This window comes from Chiroxiphia lanceolata, chromosome 2, assembly GCF_009829145.1.
Source record: "Chiroxiphia lanceolata isolate bChiLan1 chromosome 2, bChiLan1.pri, whole genome shotgun sequence".
Classification (NCBI taxonomy): Eukaryota; Metazoa; Chordata; class Aves; order Passeriformes; family Pipridae; genus Chiroxiphia; species Chiroxiphia lanceolata.
Genome location: NC_045638.1, coordinates 117,900,722 through 117,928,299, shown reverse-complemented (window position 1 = coordinate 117,928,299; position 27,578 = coordinate 117,900,722). Strand labels below are relative to the sequence as shown.

Genomic DNA, 27,578 nt, shown 5'->3' with positions numbered 1-27,578 from the left:
TTAAATAATGTTATTTAAAAAAAAATTACACGTTATTTCTCCACTTTCTTCTGATCATAAAGTCTTCAACTGTGAGCACGTTACTGTTGCACATGGCATTTATACCATGTTACCACAAGCACATTTTTCTTTGCAAAAATAAGAACAGATTAAATTTCACACTAGATGTGTTTATCTCTGCTAAAGGAGAAGCAACTGCCCAGGGCCCAGATTGCATCCTCCTCAAAGCAGCAAACTAAGGCTTTAATTTAAGCTGGTAGGATAATTGTCTGCTTGAACCTCCTTCTCAATGAACCTGATAACTCACTCAAAAAAGGTGAAAAGCTGAATTATTTTGTCCCACTGCAGTTTGAAGGCATCGGTGTGTGTGCTCTAAGCCACTCTAGGGATGGAAATTCATATCTTCAGATGCTCCAGACTGTTAGCTGAGTTTGCATGCTAAAAAGTTCAAGTCACATTTATCAATGTGCTATAAATAAAAACTATGTTTTCATTGCTAACACTCCTGTTGTTTTTATTTTAAAGATACAAGATCTTACAGCACCAAAAAGTGTCAAAAATACAGTTTTAATACTTCATGCTGCTGACTTGCATCCATCAAGTTGTTAAAGGAAAGGGAAGGCTCTGTCTTTACTTAAAAGCTCATAGAGCACAACAGCTCAGAGCATCTGTTTGGAGGAGATTACGATTTAGAGGCGTTTCCTTTCTGAAAAACTAAAACTTAAATATTTTTTGTGTTATAATTTTTGGTTTAGTTTTCTGAAATATCAGAAGGAGAAGTAAACCCATGTTCACTTTCATGTAGTGTTTCACTTTTAATTCTCATGAAGTCTCTTTTTAAAATATCAAGCAATACGCCTTTTCTGAATCAAAGAACCTTCTGGTTGTTACAAGAAAACTCTTGGGGGAAAAAAAAAAGAAAACAGATGAAAGATTTCCAGTTGACTCCAGAAAAGAATTTTTAAGTTTCTCTATTTTGGGATCTAAGTTCTGATATGATTCAATAGCATCTCTTTGCTATGTTGGTACTAAAAGATCAGCATTGTTCAGTTTAATTTGCTACAGTTATGTGTGAAACTTTGTCGCATCCTGAATTTTAAATTTAGCCTATGCAGTTTCAGATGGAGAAAATCCAACAGCTGAGTGGCAAAAACCCCAATTTTTTAAAAATTTCTCTGGATTAGTCCACCAGGACCTTCTCTGGGATATATTTCCCCTTCTTCTCTATTTCCCAGACCCCTGTCCTCAGCCTGTACTCGAAAGGGCGAGTGGGAGAGGCCCACCAGACTGCAGACTTCAACCCAGCTGGTTCACTGCAAAGTCAGAGCTGAGTTTTCTGTGGCTCAGGGCTGCCTGGCAAGGCCCCAGTTCAGCTGCCTGGGGCTGTTAACGACAAGAGGCAGGGACCCCGCGGGGCTCACGCGAGTTCACAGAAGTCACCGTCTTTCTGGCTCTACGTGGGGTTTTCTGGGGCTTGTTTTCGGTGCAGCCACGTAAGTTCCAGTGCCCCAGAGTCACAGCCTGGCAGGGCTTCAACACTCGGAGGAGTTCACAGAACAGCCCTTGTACCGAGACCTTCTTCCACCTCAGCCCTGCCCTTCCCACCACAGAAAATCTCTGCAGCGCATCAGCAAGTTTCAGATCAAATACCACGGGGTGCAAGGAGGACGACAACAGCACGGGTGACCATTAATAAGCATTCAGCAGATCCCAAGGCTACATACACAGCCAGGGGCTCATGTGCCTGCTGCAGAAGGGCAGACAAAAATTGTGGAGGCAAGCAGGCTGTGGACAAGGTCCAAGCAAACTTAGATAGGATGTGGTGGAAGCAGCAGAGCCACTGAACTGCCAACCTTACATGCTTAAAAAAAAAACCAACTCAGGGTTATACAAATAATTAAATTGAACTCAAAAGTAAACAAAAACAGAAGCCAGGATACTTGAGGGAAATATGACATATTGACATTAATCCCTGCCTCTCTATCTGCATAACTAAACTGAGTCCTGCAAAATGTATTTGCCAGTTCTGTTTGTTACAGAACTGTCCATCTCGGGCACCCTGACACAAAGCCAAGCTATCACCTTCCTTCCAAGAGCCACGTTTTCCTCACAACTTATCATGCTTTTAGCACTGAAAAGAAATACAGAAAAAAAATCACATATATTGGTTTAGGCTAAAGTTCTTACCCTGCTCCCTCTGAATTTCACAGTGCGCTCAAGGAACAGGATCCAATGTTCGTGTGTTAAAGACACTTAAGTATTTCATATTTGATGCTATCGATGAGTTTCTTTTGATATGCATTAAAACACATTGAAGGCAAATGAATGCTTGATATATCCAGTAAAAGTCACTAGTGGAAACACTGAGTGGGGCCTCAGAAATCCAGGTTAAACTGGCAATAGATTTAAAGGGGGGAAAACAACAGAGCACACTTTCCTGTTTTTGTTTTAAAAAGCAAACAGCCATCTCCTCTTGTTTACCAAGGCAGGAGGCAGCACATTCAAGCAGCGAGCATGAGATTCCTGATATATCTGAGTTACAACAATCTAATCTTGTTACTGAGTAAAAGGTAGCTAAGGATACAAAGCACTGCAACACTTGCATTCAATTCGGATAAAGTTTAAAAATTATGTCAGTTCACAAAGCAGTCAGTGAATTTAAACACCATTAGAGCTGGTACCAGCTGTCCATCACCACCCTTGACCTTCATCTGCTGCATGGCCTTGGTCCTCCAGGCTCTCAGAGGCTTTAACCTTTCTCTTCTGCCTTTACAAAAGCACTTGTTGCAGAAAGGGCAGCAACGTTCTGCTGGGGGCCAGGCAAGCCAAGGCCCACAGGTCCATTTCCCTAATCCTTCTAGCAGCTACTGCCCACACCTGTTCCACTTGAATTATTTCTTTTTGTACTTGGGTGATCAAAACAAAATACAAAACTTGTTCTTACCAATGTTTACCCAGTGACATAAATTTTATTCCGGTTTATGACACATACAGCTTTCAAAACATCCCGGAACCGCTCTTCACAAGGCTTGTCTCACTTCTAGTTTTGGTACCACAAAAAGTCAACACAGTAATCCTTCTCCTTCTCTGTGTGCCCAACTAGTGTGGGTAGAAATTCATTATAAATTCCCACAGAATGTCTATCCTCTCTGTACTGTAACCAGTCCACAAAAATCTGTCTGATGTTGCAGTCTGCTTGTGTTGAAGGCACATTCCTACCTTGTGTCATCAGTAAATTTTATTCACACACTCCTACTTTTTCTGCCACTGCTATTAGCTATAATATTAAATAGTAATACCCATTTTGGCTCTTGGAGATCCTCACCAATCATCTCTTCAGACCCAAATTTTCACCTGCACGTCCTACTGACACTTTCTTGTGAGCCACTAGGCTCTTCACAAGACCTGTACTTCAATAGGCACAATTCCTCCCTCCTCTCTGTTCCATGCAGCACCATGGAAAACAATCCAGATGAATCCACCACCCATTCCTATGTGGAGATAATTAATAATGCTTTACAGGGTAATCAGTTTAGTTATCCTCATAATCTTCGGTAAAGCTGCTTTGCATTTTATCTTTCCATAGTCCTCTCTCGTGTCTTTCCCACAGAATTTACCCTGAAGCCCAGCCCACCGAGGCACAAGGTGAACAGATTTATAATTGATCCTGCTTTTTCTGTTCCTGAAGTGTTAGCAGCACATTCACCATTCTTCTGCCATGAACAGAACTGACCCTACAATGGTTCAAACCCAATTTTAGCAGTCAGTGAGGGATGGTAAGGATTACTGACATACAAACAATTCATAAGTAACTGAAATATCTGAGTCCACAAAGTTTTAAAAACAAACTCTGGTATGGACAGTTCAGAAGGGCAAAACAGATGTCTATCCAAACCTATGTACTTCCCTGCAAGGGAGGTACTGCTATCCCAGCTTCCTGCTGTGGACATTCAACCACCACAATCCTCATGAGATGAATCCAAACCTCTCTCTGGGATTCTGTGCTCTTCCTCATCTATGTAAGGAAAACTTTAGGAAGGTCATTTCTACCTTTGCCTTAGAGGTCACTCTCAAAGCAGTGTTTGAATTGCATTTTGCCTCTGAACCACAGCTTGGCTTCCCAGCATCATTTCTGACATGAAGAGGACAACACAAAGGTAAGTCACTGGGCCATCATATCTACAATTCTCTCCTTAACCCCGTGCTTTGCTGCTTACCTTGTGCTGCTTTCCCTTTTATTCCCACCTTGGCTGTCTCTGCAAGTAGTTTAACCTTTACAGAATATTTGCCTCATTCTCTCCTCCCCTTCTTTTAATCTTACCCTCCACATACATCTTACAGAGAAGCTTTCCAGTTTTAAATCATCCAGCAATAAATTACAGTCAAATTCCAAACAGGACATCAGCAACCACATAATCCCACATAACAGCATAAGGCCTCATTCTGCACAGCCATTGAGGTCTCACTGCTCTCATTCATCCCGGTGGAAGGTCCAGGTCCGTGTCCCTCACAGCATCAGGCCAAAAGGTTCACCTGCTGCTACCTTGTAAACAGTTTAATGGGTGTCTGATGACACCCACTGTATCTTGGAGCTATCCCACCTGCCCTCATGTGTGAGGCTTCTGTTCCCATTTCCTCGACAAACAATCTATAAACCCTTCAGAGTTACTCTGTCCTTCGCTTCTTCCCTGACAGTCCTCACACGAGCTCTACCTTGGCAGAAGGGAGGGCCCATAGTGACTACTTTTGGCACATTTTGTTGCAGCAGCAGCATTCCCCAGCCCTGGTTTGCCCTGTCCCCTGAAGTGTTTGCTGCATCTGACGTGCCACAGACTCAAGGATGCTGAGGTACCCACGGGTGTGTGACAGTTCATCTGGAATGAGCAGCCCTAAAACCTCCCTGCCTCTGTCTGTCACTCCACACCAGGACCTGAGCAAACCAGGCATCTGACAGAAAGATTTTAGGAAGTCCCTGAAAACTATCCCAGCCTACTTGCTGCATTTCTACACACAGAGACAAACTTTGCTGACAGAAGCCCTTTTGTTGAGAGCGCCGAGGGAAATCTGTCAGATGCCTAATGTTGCTTTTCTGTGTGAAAAGAAGTCCTTATTTTAATGGCAATAACCACAAAGACTTGCCCCAGAGCCCAGCTTTGAGACACATGCCATATATTCTCTTGGAAAGGCTCAGCAATACTAGAAGACACCTATTTTTAGCATGCAGCATATTTTATATACCAATTATATATTAAAGAGAATATAAAAGAGATGTAAAATAAAGATAATATATAATTATATATTTTTTAAATGCTTGTTTTATCAATATGGGGTTAACTAAACCAGGAGGAAATAAGAAAACATGCTGTAATAGGTTATATTGGTGTAAAGCTTGGGTCATTAAAATTGCTTAGGATATTTGAGTCATTCAAAGTTATTTAGTAGCAAAGAACAGTCGACAGTATTGCCAGAATTTAAGTAGTTTAAGTTATAAAAAAGTGAACTATGCCTAGTACTTGAACATAGTATGAAAGTTAAACCAAAGGTTTAATGCACCTGATGTTATCATAAAAAAAAAAATCTACTTTATTTATTCAAAATAAGTCAAGTATGGATGCTTTCTTTCCAGTGGTTGGGATAAAAATAAATACATACCTAATTATTCTTCTCTCCCTTAGCTATTCAGGGAGTAGCTGTCCCCCAGAAGTACAGGTGAGTTTCTTACCACAAATAGCATGATACTTAATGAAAAATTTAAAAATACTGTTTATTCCCACTCAGCTGTAGTAAGTGGTAGGCAAAACATGTCAGTGTCAGACTCAAAACAAGATTCTCACTTCCAGGAGATAAGCCACTGAGCAGTATCAGCCTAACACTACAGGGACAAAGTGAAGAAAAATAAGTTTATAATCCAGAGACACTTAGCACACTGAGACATAACACAACAGAAATAAAAATAAAAATTAAATGTATTTGGATTTGTGCTGGTAAAATGTGAAATAGATTACACTAGCTGTGAGTCCACATCATCCATTCTCATATATTTGCATTTTTTGACAAAAAACTGGCATAAGAACTGTTAACAAATTCTGTTGAATATATTCCAATTAAAACACCAAAGACTCTTAACAAAAAAGAAGCCCAAAAAACCCGTAACAATGCTAAAAAGCAGTTTCATGTGAGAGAAGGATACAAGAGGAAAACAGAAAACCGTGTCCAAAATTAGGATAGTTAGGAAGCAGGAGGAGATGAGAACTGCTGTATAACTTCATTTAAACAAACTCTTAATTCCACAAAATGCATTATCCCTGTGAGCTGCAGACCCAGTAATTCGTGTCCCCACTTGTTTTTCCTTTCAGCTGAGTCTGCAGCTCCCAGAATAAAGCTGTCACTCGAGCCAGCAGGTGCTTCCACTCCCTCCTCCAACCTGCAACAGTTATGACAAGAGATTAAGAAAAACAGCCACCCCTGGCAGCCCGGGCTGGTGCGTAATGAACAGTTTAACCCTGGATAAATCTAATGACAAGTGTGGGTGGCTTTGATTGAAATGACAAGGCAGTTTGTCACCCGTTGCTCTGTCACAGAGATCAGCAGTGCTAACATTTTCTGCTGAGTTGAGGGGAAAGCAGCCTGAAACTTCTGCGTTTTGGAGGCAGCGCGCAAAAAACCATTGAAAACAAAAGGAGTCAGACTCAGTGTCAAAGCTCCTCTCTGGCCCTGAACAAGTCAGCTGTGCAGGAGACGTAGTTTGTAAGATGCTTTTGCAAGAAGATGCAGCTGTCTCTGGAGACAGACAGAAGATTTTAAACAAAAACCCAAACCAGACCCACAAACATATTGAGCTCTCTGGCTTTAAATTACCCAGAGGCTTTCAGCAGAGGTGCTCAGCTGCCCAGTTGACCTTCACATGAAACTCTCAATAGCAACCTGCTTTACTATAAGGGTTGTGTTTTGCTCACTGATGAGTGTTCAGTGCCCATAAAATGATAACAGCAAGGCTTGATTGCTATTGTAAATCATTTAATAGTCTTGAGGGTCTGGCCATCAATCATCACAGTTTTAGATGATCCTGTTTATGGTGTTACACGTGTACCTGCTCAAATACAGCAGTTGTCCTCCAAAGGCTGCACGTACCTCAGTCCTGTAGAGACTCGTGTTTCTGTTTAATCCTATTTTCAATTAGTGCATTAACTCCTGCACTGTATGAGGTGCAACACAACCAGAATCCAAGTAAACGAGTAATAACTAAGGCTGGTAAAGGGCACAGGCCCAGAAAGAGGCAATGGCCACCTGAGGTTCATGTGGCAGATCAGTGACAGTCCTGGACCCAAAACCACCACAAGTGGGAAAGGTGTGTGACAGCATCATATGACAACCAGCAATGTGAGAGGCACCGTGGTTTTCCTGTATAAGAGGAAAATTAATATCACAACCTCAGACCCCAAGACATCATTGAACTTATTCACGGTATGAATTTGAAAAGTGTGGCCATACCATATTTTCATTTTCTACACCCACACACAGCTTTCCTGAAAGCCCCTCTGGTTCTTGCCATTAACTTGTCGTGGCAAGTCTTAAGGGGAAGAATTCAAAACATTTTCAGCCTCTGTACCTGGAGAAAATTTATGGTGGCTCCTCTGCCACCCACCGTCCCCATTCCTTTTCAACACCTTGGAAAACCCCTGCTGTTTTAAATTTACATACCTTTCCAGTTACTGATGCCATTATTTTGAGGCAGTCAAAGGTTCATCATCCTGCTGCTTTGCTAAGACCAGTAGCAGCCCAGCTGAGGTTTTGCTACCCAGCAGTAATCCTAAGACATCTGGGTTGATGCATCCACATTATCCAGTCTCATAGGAATCCTTATGACTGCTTTTCATATGTTTTTTGCTTGACATTAAAAGAGAATGCACTTCTCTATTAAAAGTGTTGCCACAAATAAGAAACAAATCAAGAAGGTGGACTGGTACACTTTCTCCACTGAAGCCTTTAATTCAAGAGATACAGTTGCAGTATTGCCTTTTCAAGAGAAAAACAAGACCCAAAGCAAGAAGATTTCCCTTCTGGCCAGAACAGCCTTCTGTCAGTTTGCTACAGAACACCACAGTCATGGCAGGTTTTTTAGTGGGTATATTCATCTTGACCCCCTTCTAATGTGAGCTGTTGGTGTCCAGCTCTTTCAAGGTAAAGGCAACTTCACCATTTCCATCCAACAGATGGTTGCTTAAGGGGAATACTCCTGCCTTAGTCTTGTGGTTTCCAGCACATCTTTAGCATTCCCAGTAACAAGAATGGTATCACAGAAGGGTGTTATCATCTTAACAACCAGTCTCAAACCCTGTGTCTAATATCACTTGGGACTTCCCTTTCTGATGCCCTTTCTCTTTTAACCTAAATGCTACCTGACATATTCACTCCTTATCTTCTTTACATGTATCCTTTTGGACTCTGCTGTTTAGTAACCTTTCAGCATTCCCAGGATCCTGTGATGAGTCCCCAGATGGGTTTTAACCATATCCTGTGCCATAATGCTATGTCTGGGCCTTCACATGCTGGACATGGCACTTATTTGCTGTCAATCAGGTTTTGTTTTGGCTGATGATTTTTACATTTCTTTTAATTTCGTGGTTGCAAAGGTGTGTAGAATATCTTACAACTCATCTACCACATGCTTCAGCACCACATTTATCTTCCAGTCTTTCATTCTTGCTGCAACAGTTTGTGTGGAGATACTTTCCTTATCTTACTACGAGTTTCTATCTACATAGGAGTTTTTATTCACAAATAGCAACATGAAATGGCTTCCCCTTGCTTTAGCTGAAAGCTCATAAATGTGGGTCCTGAAATATACTTTTGCACAGTTTCTTGCCCTCTCTAGTCCAGTCTTCTGTTCTATTAGTACCTCATGAATTCAGACATGGAAATGTATTTTAGTTAATGGATAAAGCAATTGGGAGTTCTATTGCTGACTTTGACAGAGACCTTCTGAAAGGCAATTAACCACTCTGTGTTTTGATTTACCCCATTAGAATAAAAATTACAAGAACATATTACTTCAGGAGAGTAGTGTAAAGATCTACTAGTGGTTATGAAGTACTTTCAATTTCTAAGAAATCATTAGATTAATGAAAGCAATGAGATTAGTAGCAAGTGCTGATTCATTAAAAAAAAAATCTTAAAAATTCTTCACTGGGGGAGGATAAGTACTCATGAGACAAAAATTGCTGAACTGTGCTAGGAACGCTGCTTATTCTGAGGTGTAGATGCTGTCAAGCCACATTCCCAAATCACATTACAACCCAGCCAGCACCAAAGGCTATCACATAATCCAGGGACAAGGTAAAGACACGAATCACAGCCCTGTCTGCATTGCAAGACCAAAATGTGTTGGTCTCACTGTAATGTCAACTATCAAAGAGCTAATTTTACAGCATAGCTTGACTAATTTGCACCACAACTTCCTTCTGTCTGCTTTCACAAAACAGTCCATCTACAGCAGTACTTCTAGATTTTCCATTCATACTGCAACACTGGTACCTGCTGAGGTGCTAATAATGGCCAGAGATCCAGTGTAGCCAACCAGGCTAATTCCAGCACTCACACACCTAGTTTTTGATATATGAGGCTGGGTATGAAGGCAACATCTCACACACTGGGGCCTCTGTCCTTCCATGATTCTGTACCACCAGCAGTGGTTCACTTGGAGAAGAGGGACAATGTGGCAATGACCTACACCTTGGGATAAGCAATGTGAACAGGCTCTTCTGGTCAAAAAAGACACACCAAAGGTGTATTTCCTTACAGCAGAGCATCAGCCCTACTCTCCCCTTATCAAATGGCACAAAGACTTAGACCTGCCTCCTCCCTGCAGTCCAGTGTGTCTCACTCTTACACAGCCACTTACATTATGGTACTGGTTGAATGGTTCCCTGTCCTGACTTCTTTCTCCTCTAAGAGACCAACTCAGCAAGACCTTTCTGGCGTTGACAGAACTGCCATGGCTGTGATCAGCTGTCTGGATATCTTCTGTCATGAATTCAGACATTTTATTGAAGTAGTATGTAAATAAAAGTTTATGGCTTTTTTTTTTAATTTTGAATTCAACAGGCAAGCTGTCTGAATTCAATGGTAGCTGCAGAGGCAGTTATTGCTATGCCAGAGACTTCAGACTTGTTATGATTCAGAAAACTGGGGCTTGATGTAAATTTTAGAACCCACGTGTCACAGAACTGAATTATGTTCATATTTGAAAGCTGGCTAAAAATGTTGTCAACAAAAATTCAGAAATTAAACATATTCATGTCTATTATTGTTGTTTGATGGATCCAAGCAAGAATGCTGCTGAAAAGCCCTTTCTTTAAACTAAGTTGCAACTGCCATTGCTCTTCCCACATCACTGATGGTTCGGAGAGCCTGTGTATGAAAGGTATACACAGGGGGGGAAAAAAACCACTTGTATCTCACAATTCCATTAAAAGGATCTGTACTATTCCTTTCTCCACTCAGTTTAAAACTCTCTTGAAGCATCAGCAGTTTTAACCAGAGCTTTCTTACAGCAGGGAAATTACACTTCTCTCAGACAATATCAGAGGTGTTTCTCTTAACGGGCTCTTGTTATTCAACAAATTCAATATTTTAAAGGCAGGAAACGTGCTAGTCCTTAACTTCCAATAATGTAATTTTAAAAGGTGACAGGCACACACAGACAACGTCCTTTTTTTATGTTGGAAACATATGTGTGAGTAGAATATTCAGGGATATACACCTAATATGGTCAGAAAAAGATAAACAGAATGAAACCTGAAAACGTATTTATAAATTCACATTTCTGGATTTCCCAATTCCTACTTGCATTTTCAAACCATTTACTATTACAGAAATGATAATAAATCTCAGATGTGCCACTGGTGGGGAAGTAAACAGCTAGAAAGGTATACCCACACTGTTTGCTTATAAAAGACAAAATCCAGGTAAGACTCAGCAAGGGAAGAAGTAGGACAGAAACAGAGGAGATCCCATCAGCAATAGCCCTTACTGCCTTTGAAATAGTAATGTCAAGCTTAAAAAAAAGAAATATTCCATTATTCCTGCCACCTGCTGAGAAAACATTATTCTCTCCACCTTGGGTTGCGTGTATCTGATACTAGAACTTCACTTAGCCACAGAAAACCGCTGTTTATCTGGTAAAAAGTGAAAGATGATCAATAGATTTTGCAATTTTAAAACGTATGTGGACTGTGGCAAATAAACATTAAAGACCATCTTCAATCCTTATGAAATCTACACTTAAAAACACCTTCAGCAATGAAGGCAAAACACATTTTCACGCTGATATACCAAACAGCACATGTGAACTTCATGGTTTTGCACAGATCTGCTCATAATACACGTGCAGGCATTTTTATCCCGCTCTCCACACATCCATTTGTGCAGTGCCAGGAGCAGCTGTGTCTGTATCCAGCCATTAACTGAGACAGCACAGATGCGTCTGTAATGGGGTTGATCAAACATTGCTGTTCTTGCTGTGCACCTCCCAAAGGTGTAAATTAGAACCAAGGACTGAGGAAGCTCTCCCTGGCAAGCTTTTGCTCCTACAGCCAACCACCTGAAAAAGTCCATTCCATGAACTCAGACTGCTCCCAAATAAGAATTTGTTTTCTGTCCCCTTTGCCCGAAAAATAACCCATTTGATCCTCCTGAAGTAATTCAGAAAACAGTTCACAGCTTTTTTTTTTTAATAACAAGTGTTCTTATTTTCATCTTCTCTCCCTCAGTGCATTTAAGACAGCAATCATCACCTCTCCAGTCCCTTGCATCAATACTCAAGTGGGTGCTCTTTTACACCCAACATACAGATGTTGGAGAGACAATGTTTTGAATAATTATATGTAAACTCCGTTCATTAAGTGCCACTTGAGTTAAGGGCTCTATTACCAAATACTTCACACTTTTCCTTCTCAGTTTAAGACCCCCAAGACTGAAAGGCTCTGGGGGAAAACAAATAAATCTGAAGTAGCTTTCAAACAAGATCACGCCCCTCTGACACAGACAATAGGGAAGAGCCACACACGGAGCGTTTTCCAAACCCCATGACAGGTATTACCTTGCATAAGCCAAAACACAGGGAACAAGAGCTCTCTCTGCACAACTGTAGCTCCCCTTCAGCAAATTCACTTCTCAGCAGGCAAAGACCGGGCAGTTCAGGACCAAGGTGCTCTGTGCCCGAGGCAGCAGAGGCCACTGACACCGTGCAAATCAGCTGCAGCCCATCCCCAGGGGCGGCCCTTGCCTGGTGCCTGGTTCACAGTTATTGCTCAGGAGCCGCCCGTGAGAAAAGCAGTGACAGGCAGACCGACACTTCCAACACCTGCTGAAAATACCAGCAGCTGCTTCCATTAAAACATCTCATTTTAATTAGTCTAAATTAGATATTTAGGCATTGCAATCATCGGGTCTCAGCGTTATGTGTTCCTGGAGGAGTAAAAGGGAGCTGGAATCACTGCTTAAATATTTTGGGGATCCCGGGATGGCTGTGTCTGAACAATAACACTTGGAGGCCAATCAGGTAAAGCACCATCACGTTCAGAGCCGTGCTGGCCAGAACAGTGACAGTGTGTGTGTGGAGTGCAGTGAATGTTCTTCACCTCTTGAGCACGCTTTCTAAAGAGCTCAAGATGCTTTTTATGCATGAAATAACACACAGTCTGCACAGGACACTAGTTTTGACTCTCCCAACTTCAGGAAGACTAACAGCATGTCCATAACTGATCTTTTTTGTTTCTCTCATCAGTTCAATTGGATCTTGAATGATAAAGGCTTTTTGAAGAGCGGGAAGGGAAAAGGTTGACCACAGCCCCAAGGCAAGTAAAGGCTGTCTGTGAGCACCAAGAGTCACTTTATGTGTGCATGTAGCAGCAAATTAGATGCAGGCATCATTTTAATTTCCCATGTATAAACTTCCTATTTAATTTCCTATCTATAAAATATATTGTGTTGGAGGATCTAAAGGATACTCGATAGACCACAGTTTTCAAAACACCGTCATGAAAGAGGCAAATAAACCTGTGTGTTGGTTAATACTGAAATAGGATATAGTCCATGTATCAACACTAAGTGTTATTTGTGTATTAACAACCTGATAAGTAATGTACAGTTAACCAGAAAAGCCAAGAGAGTGGCCCATCTTGATTAAACTTGGGTACTGGTTTATTGGAAAGACTAGGAACATTCCAGTGGATTTCTAAAGATTGCACAGCAAATCAGCCACAAGTAAAAGCACAAAACCTGCAACCCCATTTTTCCATTTTCTTCCATTATCTAAAAACCAGCACTGTTTCACTAAGGGGAGAAAGACTTTGCAGAGCACTGAGGATGATTGGAATTGTGAGAATTATCTACAAATCCTTCAGAAAAGACCCCAAAGTTCAAACTGCCCAATTTAAAAATGTTACATTCGACTCATATTGATTTTTCTTAGTATCTTAATAGCAATCTTCCTAATCAGATAGATTAAAAAGCACCAGGAGATGCTTTAAAAATAATCAGAACTACAACAAAACAAGATAATGGGGAGTTAAACAAAGATGAAAACCTCAAAACAAGACTTCTGTAGGAATTACACATTATTTAACTGCAGATCTCATTAAAACTATTTCGTAAAATCGTCTATACAAGCAATTTGACAAATAAAAGCTAGATAATATAACTGCTTATAGACACCCATTTCCTTGGGTATAAGATGCCTTCTAACTATGGATGAAGCTGAGCACTGCCATGTTTTTATTACAGTATGACCCTGAAGCTTCAAAAGAGGTGAAAGACCCCACTGAACCCGAGGGCACAGAATGAGAAACTCTCTCCTTTCCAAAATGTTTGTGTACGCTGCAGCCTTTATGGGGGTGGCAGCGGCTCACGAAACCATCACTAAATTGGTTTTCAACCATCTGATAACGGCGCCTTTCCTTCATCAGAGATCTTCGTGAGAGCTGCAAAAATCTGGCTGAGCAGCTTGGTGAATGCTCGAGCAGTTCATCTGAGGTAAAACTCCTGCTGGCATCGCTGGGCAGCTGCCTAAGCAAGACAGCTAAATTAGTTTTCAATTGGCTATGTTTAAATAAATAAAACACTGACGTGACCTAATCAGAAGGGGAAGGTTCCACAGAAAGTGATTGCCATCCCCACGTTACAGTTACAGCACATTTAGAGGTGATGCCATGTGCCAAATCTTTCTGAGCACCCGAAGCCCTCCTTTCTGGCTCCAGATAATCCTTCTGTTCAGGAAAGGTCAGCACATGTGCTGGGCTTTCTCAGATTGCCTCTGCTGATCGCATTTCGTGTTGCTGACTCCCTCAGTTCCCTGCATATCTTTAAGATTTAGTAGCCCAGGACCTTCTTCTAAATCTTCCAGACCTGTATAATTACATGGGGTTTCAGAAGTGGCAGAAATCATCCATATATAAGCATATTTTACCAGTGCTCACATGAATGTTATTTTTATATATCCACGTATAAGAGAACAGCACCACCTCTATGCCCCATTTTGCAGAGAGCCTCAAACACAGAAACCTGCTTAGGGATTCTGGTCATGCTGAAATACAGTTGCTGCTAAAGGGAACACAACAGTTTTTGCAAGGGTGGATGGGGAAACTCTTAGGTACACATACTCCATTAATCCACTGCAAAGGATTAGAATGACTCTAAAATACTACAGCTGAAATTGAGATTTTTTTTATTTTTTTTTTTTATTTTTTTGCATAGGTTTGTCAAGTTCATCAGGAACATTTCCCAGAACAAATTCTGATGACCCATTTGCTAGGGAATCTTTCTAGACTCTATTGGAATTTCTCGCCAAAATCAGCAAGTGTCTCTCCCATGGCTTAGCAGGTGTAAGTCCCATTCAAGCTCCTGCTCCAAATCAGACAGAATAAGGAGCTAAACTGAGGTTTCCTTCTTCCCAAAATGCAGAACACTAATTGCTCACAGACTGTTTGGTGTCTCACAGAAATACTTTGAGTATTTTTTCGAGTATTTCCCAGAGGAAAGCAAGGGAAGAATTAAAATATCTTCCCCCTTGGAAGAATTAAAATATTCCCAAAGCTTTGCAGAACTTTGCTTGCCTTCAAGCTCTATTTTAAACCTGATGCTCGTTCTGCTAAAGCCATCACGTCTAACAAATAGACATTTGATAGACGTAAAAAGAGGAGTGAGAGAGAAAGGGGGCAAACCTGTTAGCTACTTCTTTGCAGCTGAAAAAGATAAAATCAGATAAAAACACCCTGGAAAAGATGTTACAATAAGATAGGGCTGAAGGCTCATATCTGTAACTTCTTTAAGACAGTTATAAAAAGAAGAAGAAGAAAAAAAAAATGTCTCAAGCCTGAAAATTAGCACTGCTGCTTTTCTGTCAGAAGAGATGTAGCTAACAGGAGCAACAATTGCATTATAGTGCTGCTGGGGTTTGAGTGAAGTAATAAAATAACACCTGAGTTATTAGAAAAAAAAGAGATTATTTTAGCTGCATGAATAGACAGGAGATGGAAAATTGTGGTTCTGCCTAGTTCACGGTAATACTAGTGACATCTGAAATTTAAAAGACAATTCAAAGCAAGGTAAATTAAAGCTGCTGCTTCTAGAGAGAAGTAATTTTGTGAGAGAATTTTGTTTTTTCAGCATTTTAGTCAAGGAGAAACACTTGGAGATGGGATCAAAATGAATCCCATTTTGGAGATGGAAAAAAGTCAAGTAATGACTCATGAAAAAAGTCAAGTAATGACCTCGGTTTGCATAGCTTTGAATATTTCATTATCTTTCAGGCAAACCATCTTGGAAAGAAAAAGCAAAACTCTTGAAGATCTGTAGTTCTTTCCAAACTTTGGGAGTGAATCATAACTGTAAAGATACAAACAGCCTTCACCAGACATTTAGACAGACATCAAGATGGCATTGTTAGTTATCTGGGAAGTAGTCACCTTAAAAAAAAAAAATTACTCTAAGATCTCTTGCAAAACTTCTGTATAAAGAAAATGGACAACGTTGTGCTATATTCAATAAAATTATTCCTAATTTGCTAGGGACAAAGAAACATATACTCTCAGCAGACTGCATTGAGCTTGCTGCAGAAAGTAGAGGTCATCTGCCAAAATTGGGGATGGAAAAGCAATCACCCCATGCGGGGGGTTGGGCTTTCAAACGAGGGCATTTTACAGCTCGTCAGCAGAGCACGGCCACCCACGTGTGCTCTGACCCAGCTGGAGCAGGAATCAGCATTCCCTGCCCAATTCTGCTCATACAGGGCACGGGGGGGGGGGGGTGTAGGCAAAGCTCCCATCGCCTCCCTACTCCAAGAAGAGTGAGAGCGGGTCCTACTGAAAACATAATTAAAATTCATTTCACTGAAAGAGATTTAGAGGTATTTTTTTTTTCTTTCCTGTTTAGATGCTTATTCTGAGACGCTAAACTCCAGAAAGCCTTTCTGGCATGTGTTAGTTGCTCAGTTTTTTTTAAGTAACTTGTAATGGTGGTTGAACTTCTGCTTGAAATCCAGCTGGATTAACCTTGTTTATCTTCTCTGGTCCGCTGATATGCTCATAATACATGAATGCTCAGTTTTATATTTAAAAAGGTGAATTGTTTCAAGAGGTTAAACGTTAGGCAACTAGTGATGGGATACAATAATTCCTTTTCCTTCTCTGAAAGTTGTTGAAAATGATGGGGTCTTCCCACTTACTTTCACTAATTCTCTTAAAGCTTCCCACCTGCAAATATTTCGCTCTTTTACTTCATTCATCAGAGAAAGCCCCCAGAAAAACTTAGGCAGAGAATTTACATTTCCAGAAAGAGATTGAAAGAACCAGAAATCCATGCCTAATGAAGGGTATGTTACAGGTAAATGAGGGGAAAAAATGGCAGGTAACAAACAAGAATGGGGTCAAATCCATCCCTAATATAAACATCCAAAGTCAGTTAATTATCACATGGATTACTGTGGTTGTGTTGCATTTGTAACTCTTCAAATGCCCATAGACTAGTAAGTGCTGAACCAACATTAATAGCAGGTATTTTTGCCTTTCCTGAGGAATATGAACACAAAAAGTCATAATAAAAAAAATCAAACAGCAAAAAGGCACACTGGCATTACCTCACACAGCACTGCTCCCATAAACCTCTTCTGAAGATTCCCTTAACAGATTTTAGTCTATAATGGTTGAGGCTTGAGGAATGATTTTGCCTGTGGACACTGAGTCAGGTATCACAGCTCTAGATAATAGACCATAAAATAAAAAATGAACTGGGAAAATTAACAGCAAGTTTTTAGAAAGACATCTGTAGAGTTTAAATAACATTCTTTCAAAACTTATCAAAAGGCGCTAAGTTGCTACAAGACATTTTATGAACAGAGCAACTATTCTCAGAGTAATTCACAGAATGGTTTATTTGCTTCTTGGAAGCTGCCTTTAGCTTAGGTAGGCTCTTATACAAGTTACCAATGATACAGTATTTCTCTCCCTCTGTGTTCCACCTTCCTTCCTTTAGAGTGTGATCATTAACCCAACTTGCAAGCTGTTATTCTATTTCTGCAACCTCCAGAAATGCACCTGCACGTTTGCGCGAATTGCGGCCGAAATTACCTTCCTTCCATAAAAGCCCAAAGTGGTGATACTGTGCAAATTTGCACAAATGGGGAGAGAAACAGAGACAGAAAGAGAGGGAGAGGACTCCACATCCTTCTGGTGAGGCTCCTTTCCTGAAGTTGCTTCCACACGGCTGGATGGTAAACAACGTACGTTGCAACAACACACAGCGGATAAACACGGAAATTACTCCTCCCAAAGACTTGATATTGGGTTCTCTGACTGAAGCTTGCTGATACGTGACCAAACAAATGAGCCAATGTTATAGTAATAACATACTGCAATGTATAATATGATAGGAGTCTCAATTTTTAATTTGCAAAGGTTTAAAATTCTGCTGTATTAACAGGGAGCTGCAAGGTCCCAAGCAGGGAATCCAGTTTATGTATAATTTTTAAAGGAGTCATTCTAACCATTCAGCTATTTCTGAATGGCAAAATAAACACTTGATGACTAGGAACTAACTTTAGGAAGTTGATCCCTTTGGCTGAAATGACATTTGCTGACAGCATATAAAAGTGACACTGTCGAACTATACCAAACTCTTGCTTCAAATTGATCGGAGTAAATTACTGGATAAATTAAATTTTAGTTAAATTTTAGCTTGAGCTGAATTTCTACATGACCTGATTCAATACAAATGCTTTGCAGGCAAAGTGCCTGGTCAGTTTGGGCCCTGCTCTTACATCCACATGTAAGAGCATCCCGCCCAAAGAACCGCGCTCCGCTCGCAGGATCCCATTAGGAAAGTGCTTCAGACCATTACTCTGAGTTAAGTAGCAAAATCCGCTAATTCATTTTTATTGTACAAGTTTTGGGGGTCTTAAAAAACCCCCTTTAAGTGTTCTTGGGTTCAGAATGCTTGGTGGGCCTTTCTTTTTGATGAGGAAACTATTTGCAGCGCTTACCAACCACGAGCGTGGCAGCATTTTGAGTCAGGCTGGCCTATCACCCCCCAAAATAGCAATTGCCTTAAAAAAAAAAAAAACACATAAATTTTAAGTGACAGGTTATATAGCAGGTTTTCTCTCTTTCTGTTTCTGGAGCCATGCAGGCTTGCATTTTAAAGGCTTTCTTTACGAGCTAGAAAAGTTTACTAGGAAACTAGAAAAGTTTACTTATGGTGAAAGTTAAGATTTTCATCTAAGACAACAGCTCGAATTTTAAGTAAATCCTGTATGGTGAGATTTCCTAAAAAAACAACCCCAAACCCCACAAGTGTTGATAACTAGCCACCCTCTAGACTTACTTGGTGTGTCCTATTACAGTTTACCCTATCATTTGTGGAAAAGTTTCCAACCATTTTCCCTTGTCAGCTTCCATCAAATTCTAATTTGGAATGTATTTCACCTCTGTATTATCCGAGCTTTCAAAGAGTTGTGTTGTCGTTGTGGCTTCTCCTTCGCTTAAAAATACAAAACAAAGTAAAAGGAACATTCTGCTACTCGGAAAGAGTCGGGATATAGGTGAAATTTTCACTACAGGTACATCTCATGAAAGGAATAGGCCAGATAGTATGAGAATTCCATCAGGCTCCACAAACTGGTCACCAGAAGCCCAGTGTTTAACATACGCTCATATACCGAAAGTACATAAAGATGGGAAAGCTCCAAACTTCTTGTTGTTCTTCTTGTAAGACTTAACAGGCTTACAACAAAGAACTGAGAAAAAAAAAATACATGAAGGGCTTCCAAAGTTCGTTTGGTGGTTTGTTTATTCCTAGAAAATCTGTAGGGAATGAAATATTTCCCATTTACACGGTTCAGGAATTGAGAGGGCTTCTACCACTGAAACAGAACTTGCACAGACACCGTGCTGGTGATCTCTGAGGCCCAGGAGAGCTGGTTTTACTTCTCTTTTTAATAGCTCAACTGCCAAAGGACTGAACAACTGCATATTGGTAAGTCTAACTTTCACCAAGATGGATATATCCATTGTGGATAAACACAGACATTTCCACTGCCTCCTGAGATCTGTGTGTTTGAGTGAGTAGATCGAAGAACTGCAAACTAAGCTTTTCATTTGCCTGCACATTTTATCTCTAATATGAAGTTATAAACAAATTGCATAGGGCAAAGTAGAAATAAATGCATTTGTTGCTTTCCTGAAAAAAAAAAATAAATCTGATTTGGACTGTCATACTTTAAAAGCTAAAAATTCTATGTATTCTTTAAAGGACCAGAGATGAATTTAATCAAGAAAACAATATTCAAACTGAGTCTCGAAGCATTACCTTATACAGGAGCACAAATTAGAAAAATCTGCAAAATTCCAGCTTCTCACAAAATCTGGAATAGCATAAATTTATTAACGCTAAAAACAAACAGCAGTGAAACTTTAATTTAGCTGTTGGCTAAAGTTGTATCAGTAGAACAGTGAAAATCAGCAATACCCTTACAAGTACACATGCACGTGGAAAAAGCAGACACCTTTAATAGGATACCTCTTTTAAGTAGTATTTTTAACAAGTTGTATCTTCTATTCATGCCACCTTAAAAATGTGTTCTATTTTCTTGCCAGAATAGCTGATGCATCTCACAGTTCCATGCACAATACACACATTCAAATATATGGTGAACTGGGGAAGGGCAGGGGGATTCAGTGGTTGCCTGCAACCGTGCAAACAAGTATTTATTCTTTCTTTTTTAAAGGGAGACTGGTTAGAGTTTGGAGATACATAAGAAATAAAATATTTGTTTCCTAGCTATGTATTTTTCCTTACTGCAGGGTTTACCCATCGTGCTAGCCACAGTTCAAGTTCTGTGTGCACAACAGAAAATGGCTGTCAAAAATGTTTCTCACGTGAATGTTCATTTGTAAATGAATTTCTCATCCCCTTTAAGCTGCTAGTGAAGCTCTTTTTTAACCCCACTTCGGTTTTTTATCCACATAGCCTTACTTAAGCAGGACACACACACACAGAAGAAATATAAATATATTTTGCAGACGGCCTTCTCCATTTTGTATATCCTTCCCATCTAGCACACATAAAACCCCAAGAGGAATGCAGTCGTTAGCTCGTTACTTCACTCATTAGGAATTTTGCTCAGAAGGGTTCAGATGGAAAGCACTTACTCTGTAACAAGCATCAGAGAATTGAACATGGCACTGCAAGAGCTCAGAAACCTCCCTTTACAAAGAAAGGCTACGTTGCCTGCACTTTGTTCCATTCACCAGTGGGCCAGTTCATAGTTTTCCCCCCATGAATTATTAATGAATCACTGTGAACAGGCGGGAGAAAAAGGAAATAAAACACGTAAAATTAAGCCTTTAAATATTTTTTCTCCCCCTAGGTGTAACAGGGATTCAGCCAGGAGAACTTCAGACGGCGCCAAAGGGCGTGGGGATGGTAGAGGAAATAGTCCGAATTTACTTGTTTGGATTTCTCAGACAAGCTTGTAAACAGCTTCTGGTTTGGAAATCTTGTAGTTTGTAGGCCAGGGGAAATCATCTGATGAAAGGGAAGGAAAAAATTAACACTAAGACCTTTCTGTGAACTGACTGAAAAAAGGCTGCTGGCATCATGGCACCCAATGGGCAGAAGACACGGTCATGCAGAGCAGAAAAATACTGAGAAAATAAGCTGTGCAAGTAATATCTGGTAAAGACTGACATTTTTAGTTCCCATGGAGTCAGCAAAAAAACCAGGACACTGCCCAGTTCTGGTTAGCAGAGCATTCTGAGAAAAGTGGGTTTGTAAAGAAGTGATGAACAGGGAAGGGCTGTTCTTAAACTCTTGCACATATATTCATATGTACGTGTGTTGTGTATTTGTACAAACCAAAGTGTCATCTCAGCCTTAAAAAAAGCAGGGGAGCAATTCTATAATATTGCCCACAGAACTGTTTTATTGCTATTGAAGCCTGTCATACTTCAGACTAAAAGCTCTGTAAACAGTATGAACACTTTTGCCATTTTAATTGTGATATTTGAGTAGAAGTCTTTTAATATTCTTCTTATATCTCAATGAACAACACGATTGACAAAGTCATCTGCTCAGAAATTCAAATTGTTAATTTTTATGCAGTTTTTAACAGAGGGGCTATAAGGGGACTTCAACTGAACTTCCAGATGTACACCTCTGTACCTTTGAAGGGGGAAATAAGGAAAATTAAATGTGCATATGATATGGCTGCCTTCTGTTACTGCTCAAAGGTCAAATTTGAGCATTTTGAAATTCGTGGTCTGGTGTCAGTAATTGAAAATCTGCATCAGAATTCATGGTCCATCTCTAGAATTACTTATTTTAAAACATTTCTTTTTCTCATGCGTGACATTTACTCCAGTACTCAAAAGTTCAAAAAGAAAGGTTTTGCAAGTTCTTCAGTGCTAATCTTGGTGGCATCTTTCAACCAACCATTTGAAGAATAAGCACAAACACATTACAGTGAAGTGGAATGAACTCACTGTAAGGAGATACCCAGCTTACTGAGCCTGTCCACTCCCAGTTTGTTTTATAAAAAAAAAAAAAAAGCTATTTTCTCTAGAAGTCACTCTAGAAGTGAACTCTAAGGAAGCTTGAAAACACTCCAGGCAGCAGAAAATATCTGTTTCTGTTCATAACTCAGAGCAGAACCCCCCCTTTTTTTTTTCAGTCTCATCTTTGAACTAAATTCATGCCAATCTTACATTTTTGTTACTGTCTATTTTGCATCAGTAACATAGCAACAATTCCACACGTTTTGACCTGTATTTCTTCTATTTCTTCTTAGGCTAAATATTTCAATACTTAGGCTAAATTCTTCAAGCTATTCCAGGTATCCAGTCAAAAATACCTTCCCTCAAATCCATAGGCAAACATCTCCAGCCCAGTGACAACAGTATCCAGTTTGAAACTTGATCCCATGTATTCCTTGTGAGTGTGAATAAGAGTTTTGCACCAGAGACTCCTATGGGTTTTACCCACCTGCAAACTGCATTACGTATTTTTCAGTCGTTTTCTGCTGCAAATGTACAAAGAGGGGCCTGAACTGGCACTCTGTGACAGGTTAAAAGGAGGAGATGCAAAAAAGATGTTTTTGCAGGTGCAGTTTGACCTGAAGTAATTTCCATACCTTCATAGCCATTACGTGTATCTATGGATACAAGCAATGTAGAGAATATAAGTACCAGAAGTATGCTGTAAGTACAGGATCATACTTGGGTGTCAGGGAGGGAGAGAGGCCCCAGAGGTTGGACAGAGGGTGACCAGAAGGCAGGGTCTGCCACAGAGCATAAAACCCCACTTTAAAACTCTCCTGAAAGAGAACCTCCACAAATTAACCAGAACTGGCCCGAGGGCGTTAGCAAGCAGCTGCAAAACCCTCCTGTCATCTCCAGAAAACTCTGAAATAAAGTCTGTGGCGGTCACCAAAGCTCTCCAGTGGAAGGATGCTGTGTTTGTTAGATGCAGTTGGGGCGTCTGTCATGGGTGAAACTCTTCCGGTGGATTTTGCTTTAATGCAAGCTCAGACGTGGTCTGACTTCTCCACGTTCAGCGCTCGGCTGAGGCCTTCTCCAGATGTAAATTTTGTTGCTCTTTTGATCTACTATGCTACTTACTAAGAAACAAATTTCTCCTTCCCAAACTTGACACGATTTCCGAAGATTTGTGCCCACTGAAGCTGCTTCACTTTGTGCCCGAGTGGGGCCAGTGTATGCAGCACACAAGCAAACACATGGAGGTAAAAGTGGCTTAAATTTTGTGCTGTGCCTAGTGGAGGCAAGCATGAAGGCAGGGGCGTGGAAGGAAGGTCCCTACCCTTTCTCTCACCACCTGTGCCCCCGTTTCCCGCCTGCCGGGTGTGCCGTGGGCTGCAAACCAGCCACCAGCACGGCTCTCATCTTGCCTCACTCAAATTAAAAGCCTCTCCTGTGCAGATTACTGCAAACAACTAGTTTTTCATTAGTGTCTCAAATTTCCCCTTTTAAATTGCAAGGAAAGCTGCCCAGCTGAGGGCCTTGTTTAATCAGCAGTTGCTGTTCAGCCGTGGCAGTTGCTCCAGCAGGAGAAGGGCATCTCATCCCAGCCCTCCATAGCGTCTCTCCACCCCAGGGCAGTTCCACACAGCCGGTCCCGCTGCCTTGGTCCCAGCAGGCCACGATTCCAGCCACGAGGAGGAGGACAGACGTGGCTGAGGTGCTCGTGCAGACACCCTCCTGCTACCAAAATGGTGGGGGAACCCACCGCAGGGACGTCGTGCCCTCTCCTCAAAAGAGCTTTGAGATAACCCCTCATGAAACCAAAGCCCGCCTTACCTGTGGCTGGGAGCTGTGCCTGGAGGGTGGCAAGGACGGCGATCCTCCCCCACTTCATCTTGCTTGCCCGGACGGTGCTGTGGGAGCAGGAGGCCACAGGCGCGGAGGAGAAGCGGCTCCTGCACGGGCTCTGTTCGTGTGCCGCCGCCACAGGAAGCAGCTCACCTCCTGTGAGGACTTTTGGAGTCCACCTGCCGGCTTCCTCTGCCTTCACAGCCTCTCAGGGCTGGGGTTTGCGTTCTCGGTGTTGATGTTTGGGGTTTCCTTTTGTATTTTTATTCACCCTTTTGCTCTTTGCGAGATGGTTTTCGGCGGGGTGGCTTTTTTCCACTTTGTCTGGTGCTTCCTGGGTCATCCCCAAGTCAGCAGCTGCTGGTCTCTGTACCTGGCATCCAGTTTGGCCTGACTTCAAAAGGGGTCTATGTAACTATTCCCACTGTGCAGCACATGGCATAAATAGTAGTTTAAAAATAAGTTGCTCTTGAACAATAACTGGCTAAACTGGTACGGATGTAAAGCTCATTTCTAAATCTAATGGAAATACAGCTTTGCCACTAGCAACTGGAAGCGGCTGCACTCTGAGGGCCGTGGGGTGGACAGCACCAGGGAGAGCTGGGCTTTGCCTGTCCTTGCAGAGAGCACCCACAGGACATAAAATACCAGCTCAGCTGGCCCTGCCTGGCTCTCTGCAGTGGTACTTTGAAATGCAGATGCCTTTTTATGTGAACACATGGCACCCTTGTATTTTGAAGGGGTGTCAGTGCCTGCAGAGCTCGAGAGATATTTTGTCCCCTGAGTCCCCACAGCCTGTAGGGAGCAGAGCCTGGGTCATTCCTGTGGGAGAGCACGGTGTGCATCTCTTCCTCACTCCATTTGGAAGAGAAAGCCTGGCAGCCTGTAGCTATGCCTGACACTCCTACCTGCTGAGTGGGCCCCGGGATTCAACCTGCCTGTTGCTTGGAGCTGTCCTCCAGCGACAGATCCCGAGGTGCACCAGCACATCCCAGGAGCAGGATGAGTGGTCTGAAGGTGACTACAGATAACAAGGGAGATAACAAGGTTTTTCAGCCCCATGTTGCAGTCCTTGGAGTGACAAAACCAAGCAGGTCTGCCCAGCAGCCACGTGGGAGAGGCCTGGCTTCCCACAGCTCCATTTTGTCCATCCAGCACAATGGCTGCAGTGATTCCCACATTGCCCTAAGCCCCTGCCACCCCTTGGCTCTCCTGTGCCTGCCTACATGGGGCAGGTGGCTGAGATCCATTTAGAGCAATAGAGCAGGGAAAAAGCCCAGCATAGCAAAATGAAACTAAGAAAAGTGAAATCTGGAGTTTTTTTCTAAAACTTCTTGAGGAGGAGGTATCAGACAAGTCATTTCTCAGCAAAGCATGTAGGGCATTTACATGAAAATCACAAAACTTGACACAGTGGTGCCATCTCCAACTTTGTAAGAAATCTCACATTATTGTGCTCTTTTCAAATGTGGACAAATAAAAATTTCCACTTTTATTAACAACAACAACTAAAAGCTCATTTTAAACAATCATGAATTAGAAAAGCTTGAAAACATTAATTAGATGAGCCTTAAGGCCTAAAGCTCAGCCTCACTCCCATTAAAACACATCTAGCTCAACAAAACATCAAGTGTTTAGTGTTTATAACAGCAGTACTACTAATACACTTCGGGGTCAGGGCTTAGGCTGAGAGGAAGCACCAGTGTGTAATTGAATATTTTTTTCCCCCCACTTCTAATTCTTAGAAAAGAAAGAGGAATGTGTATCTCCAGCAGGTACAGGAACAGGGCTGGTGATAACAATTTCCCAAGAGTATGGCAGCGTGAGACTTATTGTGCACACATGAAGTAAGTATCTATAATCTTTTGAAAGAAAAGTAAATTGAAGTTCTTGCAGGAAATTCGTCACCTTGCTGTCTGTAGTAACAAAGGCTTTGATAAAACCATCCTTCCCTTTTATGTAGTAAATATTGTGCTAGTCAACACAGAAGTTACTAGGCACTAGTATTACTCCAGCACCCAAAACCTAGTGCAGCATGCCATTCTGTGATACCTAGACAGCATTGCTGAGCCTCTGCTCTCTCCCCAGCCTCGGGGAGGGTTTTTTTTTGTGATTCTTCTACCCCAAAAGCTACAAGGAAAGGCTGGAGATGGGCTCTGAGTCACCAGCCAGCAGAAAGCAAAGCACAACCCATGAGAGCTGCCATGCACTGAACCTGAAAAAGGTGTCATTAGTCCCAGAAATGGCTGTGCTCAGGTACATGTTCTATATTCCAACACAAGCTGGATAAAGCCCTTTCTGTCCACTCCTCTGTGCAACAGAAGATTGGCTGAAACAAGGAATTAGTGAGCAGGAAAAGACCCCTGCTTTCACTGCAGGCTGCCTAAATCTCACAGTCATCTTATCCAAAAGCCAAAATAATACCATCCTAGTTATTGATATTTTTGGGTAACGGTGTTTTCAGAGGAGCAGATGGCACTGCTCATCACTATTCTGCTGACCCCTGTCTCCTCCTGTTATTGATCATAGCTTCTCCCTCCGGCAGAAAGCCAGCAAATTATCACTTTGAATAAAGAGTTGAGGCCAAAGGTAAGGAAAAGAAATGAAGAGCTGTATAAGAAAGGGAGATTAATGGCAACAGCAGGCACACTGGGAGAACAGCAGTTGGGCCAGTGTGGTTTGATGTCTAGATAGGGGAAGGTCAGAGGAATGGAGTATATGGACTTCAGTTGGAAGTGTGGGTAGAGTCAGAAAAAGGCTTTGCATGACAGTTCTCCTAGAAATTCTCACCTCCCCATCCCTCAGCTTTTGAATAAAGGCAAGCTTATCATTATAATTTAAATACAATGAAAGTATACAAAAGAGCACTCATTCTTGTATTACGAGTTACTCACACCACAAGCATGGCATGGGAGATGCAAATCATATGCAGTCGAGCAGTACAGGAAAAGAAAAAGGGGAAGTGGTCTCCTGGAGAAAGCTTTTCTGTGTTCACACAGCTTGCAATTACACAGTGAGGAATTGTTTGCTCAGAGTGTCGCCTTCTTTTCAGCCTGTCTATTCTTTGCATCTCTAGGAACTACATAGCACATAAAACCTTCGGCATCTCCTGCCACACTGTGCATTGGACAATCTCACACAAGCATTTTTACCAACAGTTTAAACCATACTGACATTTCAGTTTACTCACTTCACTCAGACCGTAAGAACTTCGTTAACCCTGGACTAGAAATGAATGCCAACCCTAGTTCAGCTGAACCAGAAGCTATTTTTCTCAATACAGACAAGGCCACAGTGGAAACATAAAACCCTCCCTGCTGTGTTTAAAAAAAAAAAAAGCTCTCAGCTAAACTTGACTTTTTATCTAAACATACAGGTGGAGGAAAGTGCATTTCCGAGAATTACCTGCACTGGGAAGACTGCAAATATTTGATCTGTGGTTCCTGAAACAGAATGGGTGAGGGAACTGAAGTGGTCCCCAAGTACAAGTCAGTGTGTTTAATGCCAGTTAAGGTGCAGCTCATTATCTGCAAGGATAACATCTTTCATAAAATAGTTAAGGTATACGTTCAACAGCTTCTGTGCATCCATATGCCATTCTTCCTCTGGACACAAGAAATCCTGGAGCAGCTCTAATGCAAGGGGCTGATTCATCCCTAGAAACATTCCCTTTTCACGCTTGCTGGTTATGCTTTGACAGTG

General features: G+C 41.5%; 1 protein-coding gene across 2 annotated transcripts in view; it reads right to left on the bottom strand.

Moving 5' to 3' along the window:
• Window positions 1-14,563, bottom strand: part of CD247 (CD247 molecule) — a 39,584-nt gene extending 25,021 nt beyond the window's left edge. For both annotated transcript variants that reach the window (XM_032680958.1, XM_032680960.1), the window contains exon 1: window positions 14,478-14,563. The gene's annotated coding sequence lies outside the window, so the exon portion shown is untranslated. The remainder of the gene's footprint in view (window positions 1-14,477) is intronic.
• Window positions 14,564-27,578: the final 13,015 nt, after the last annotated feature.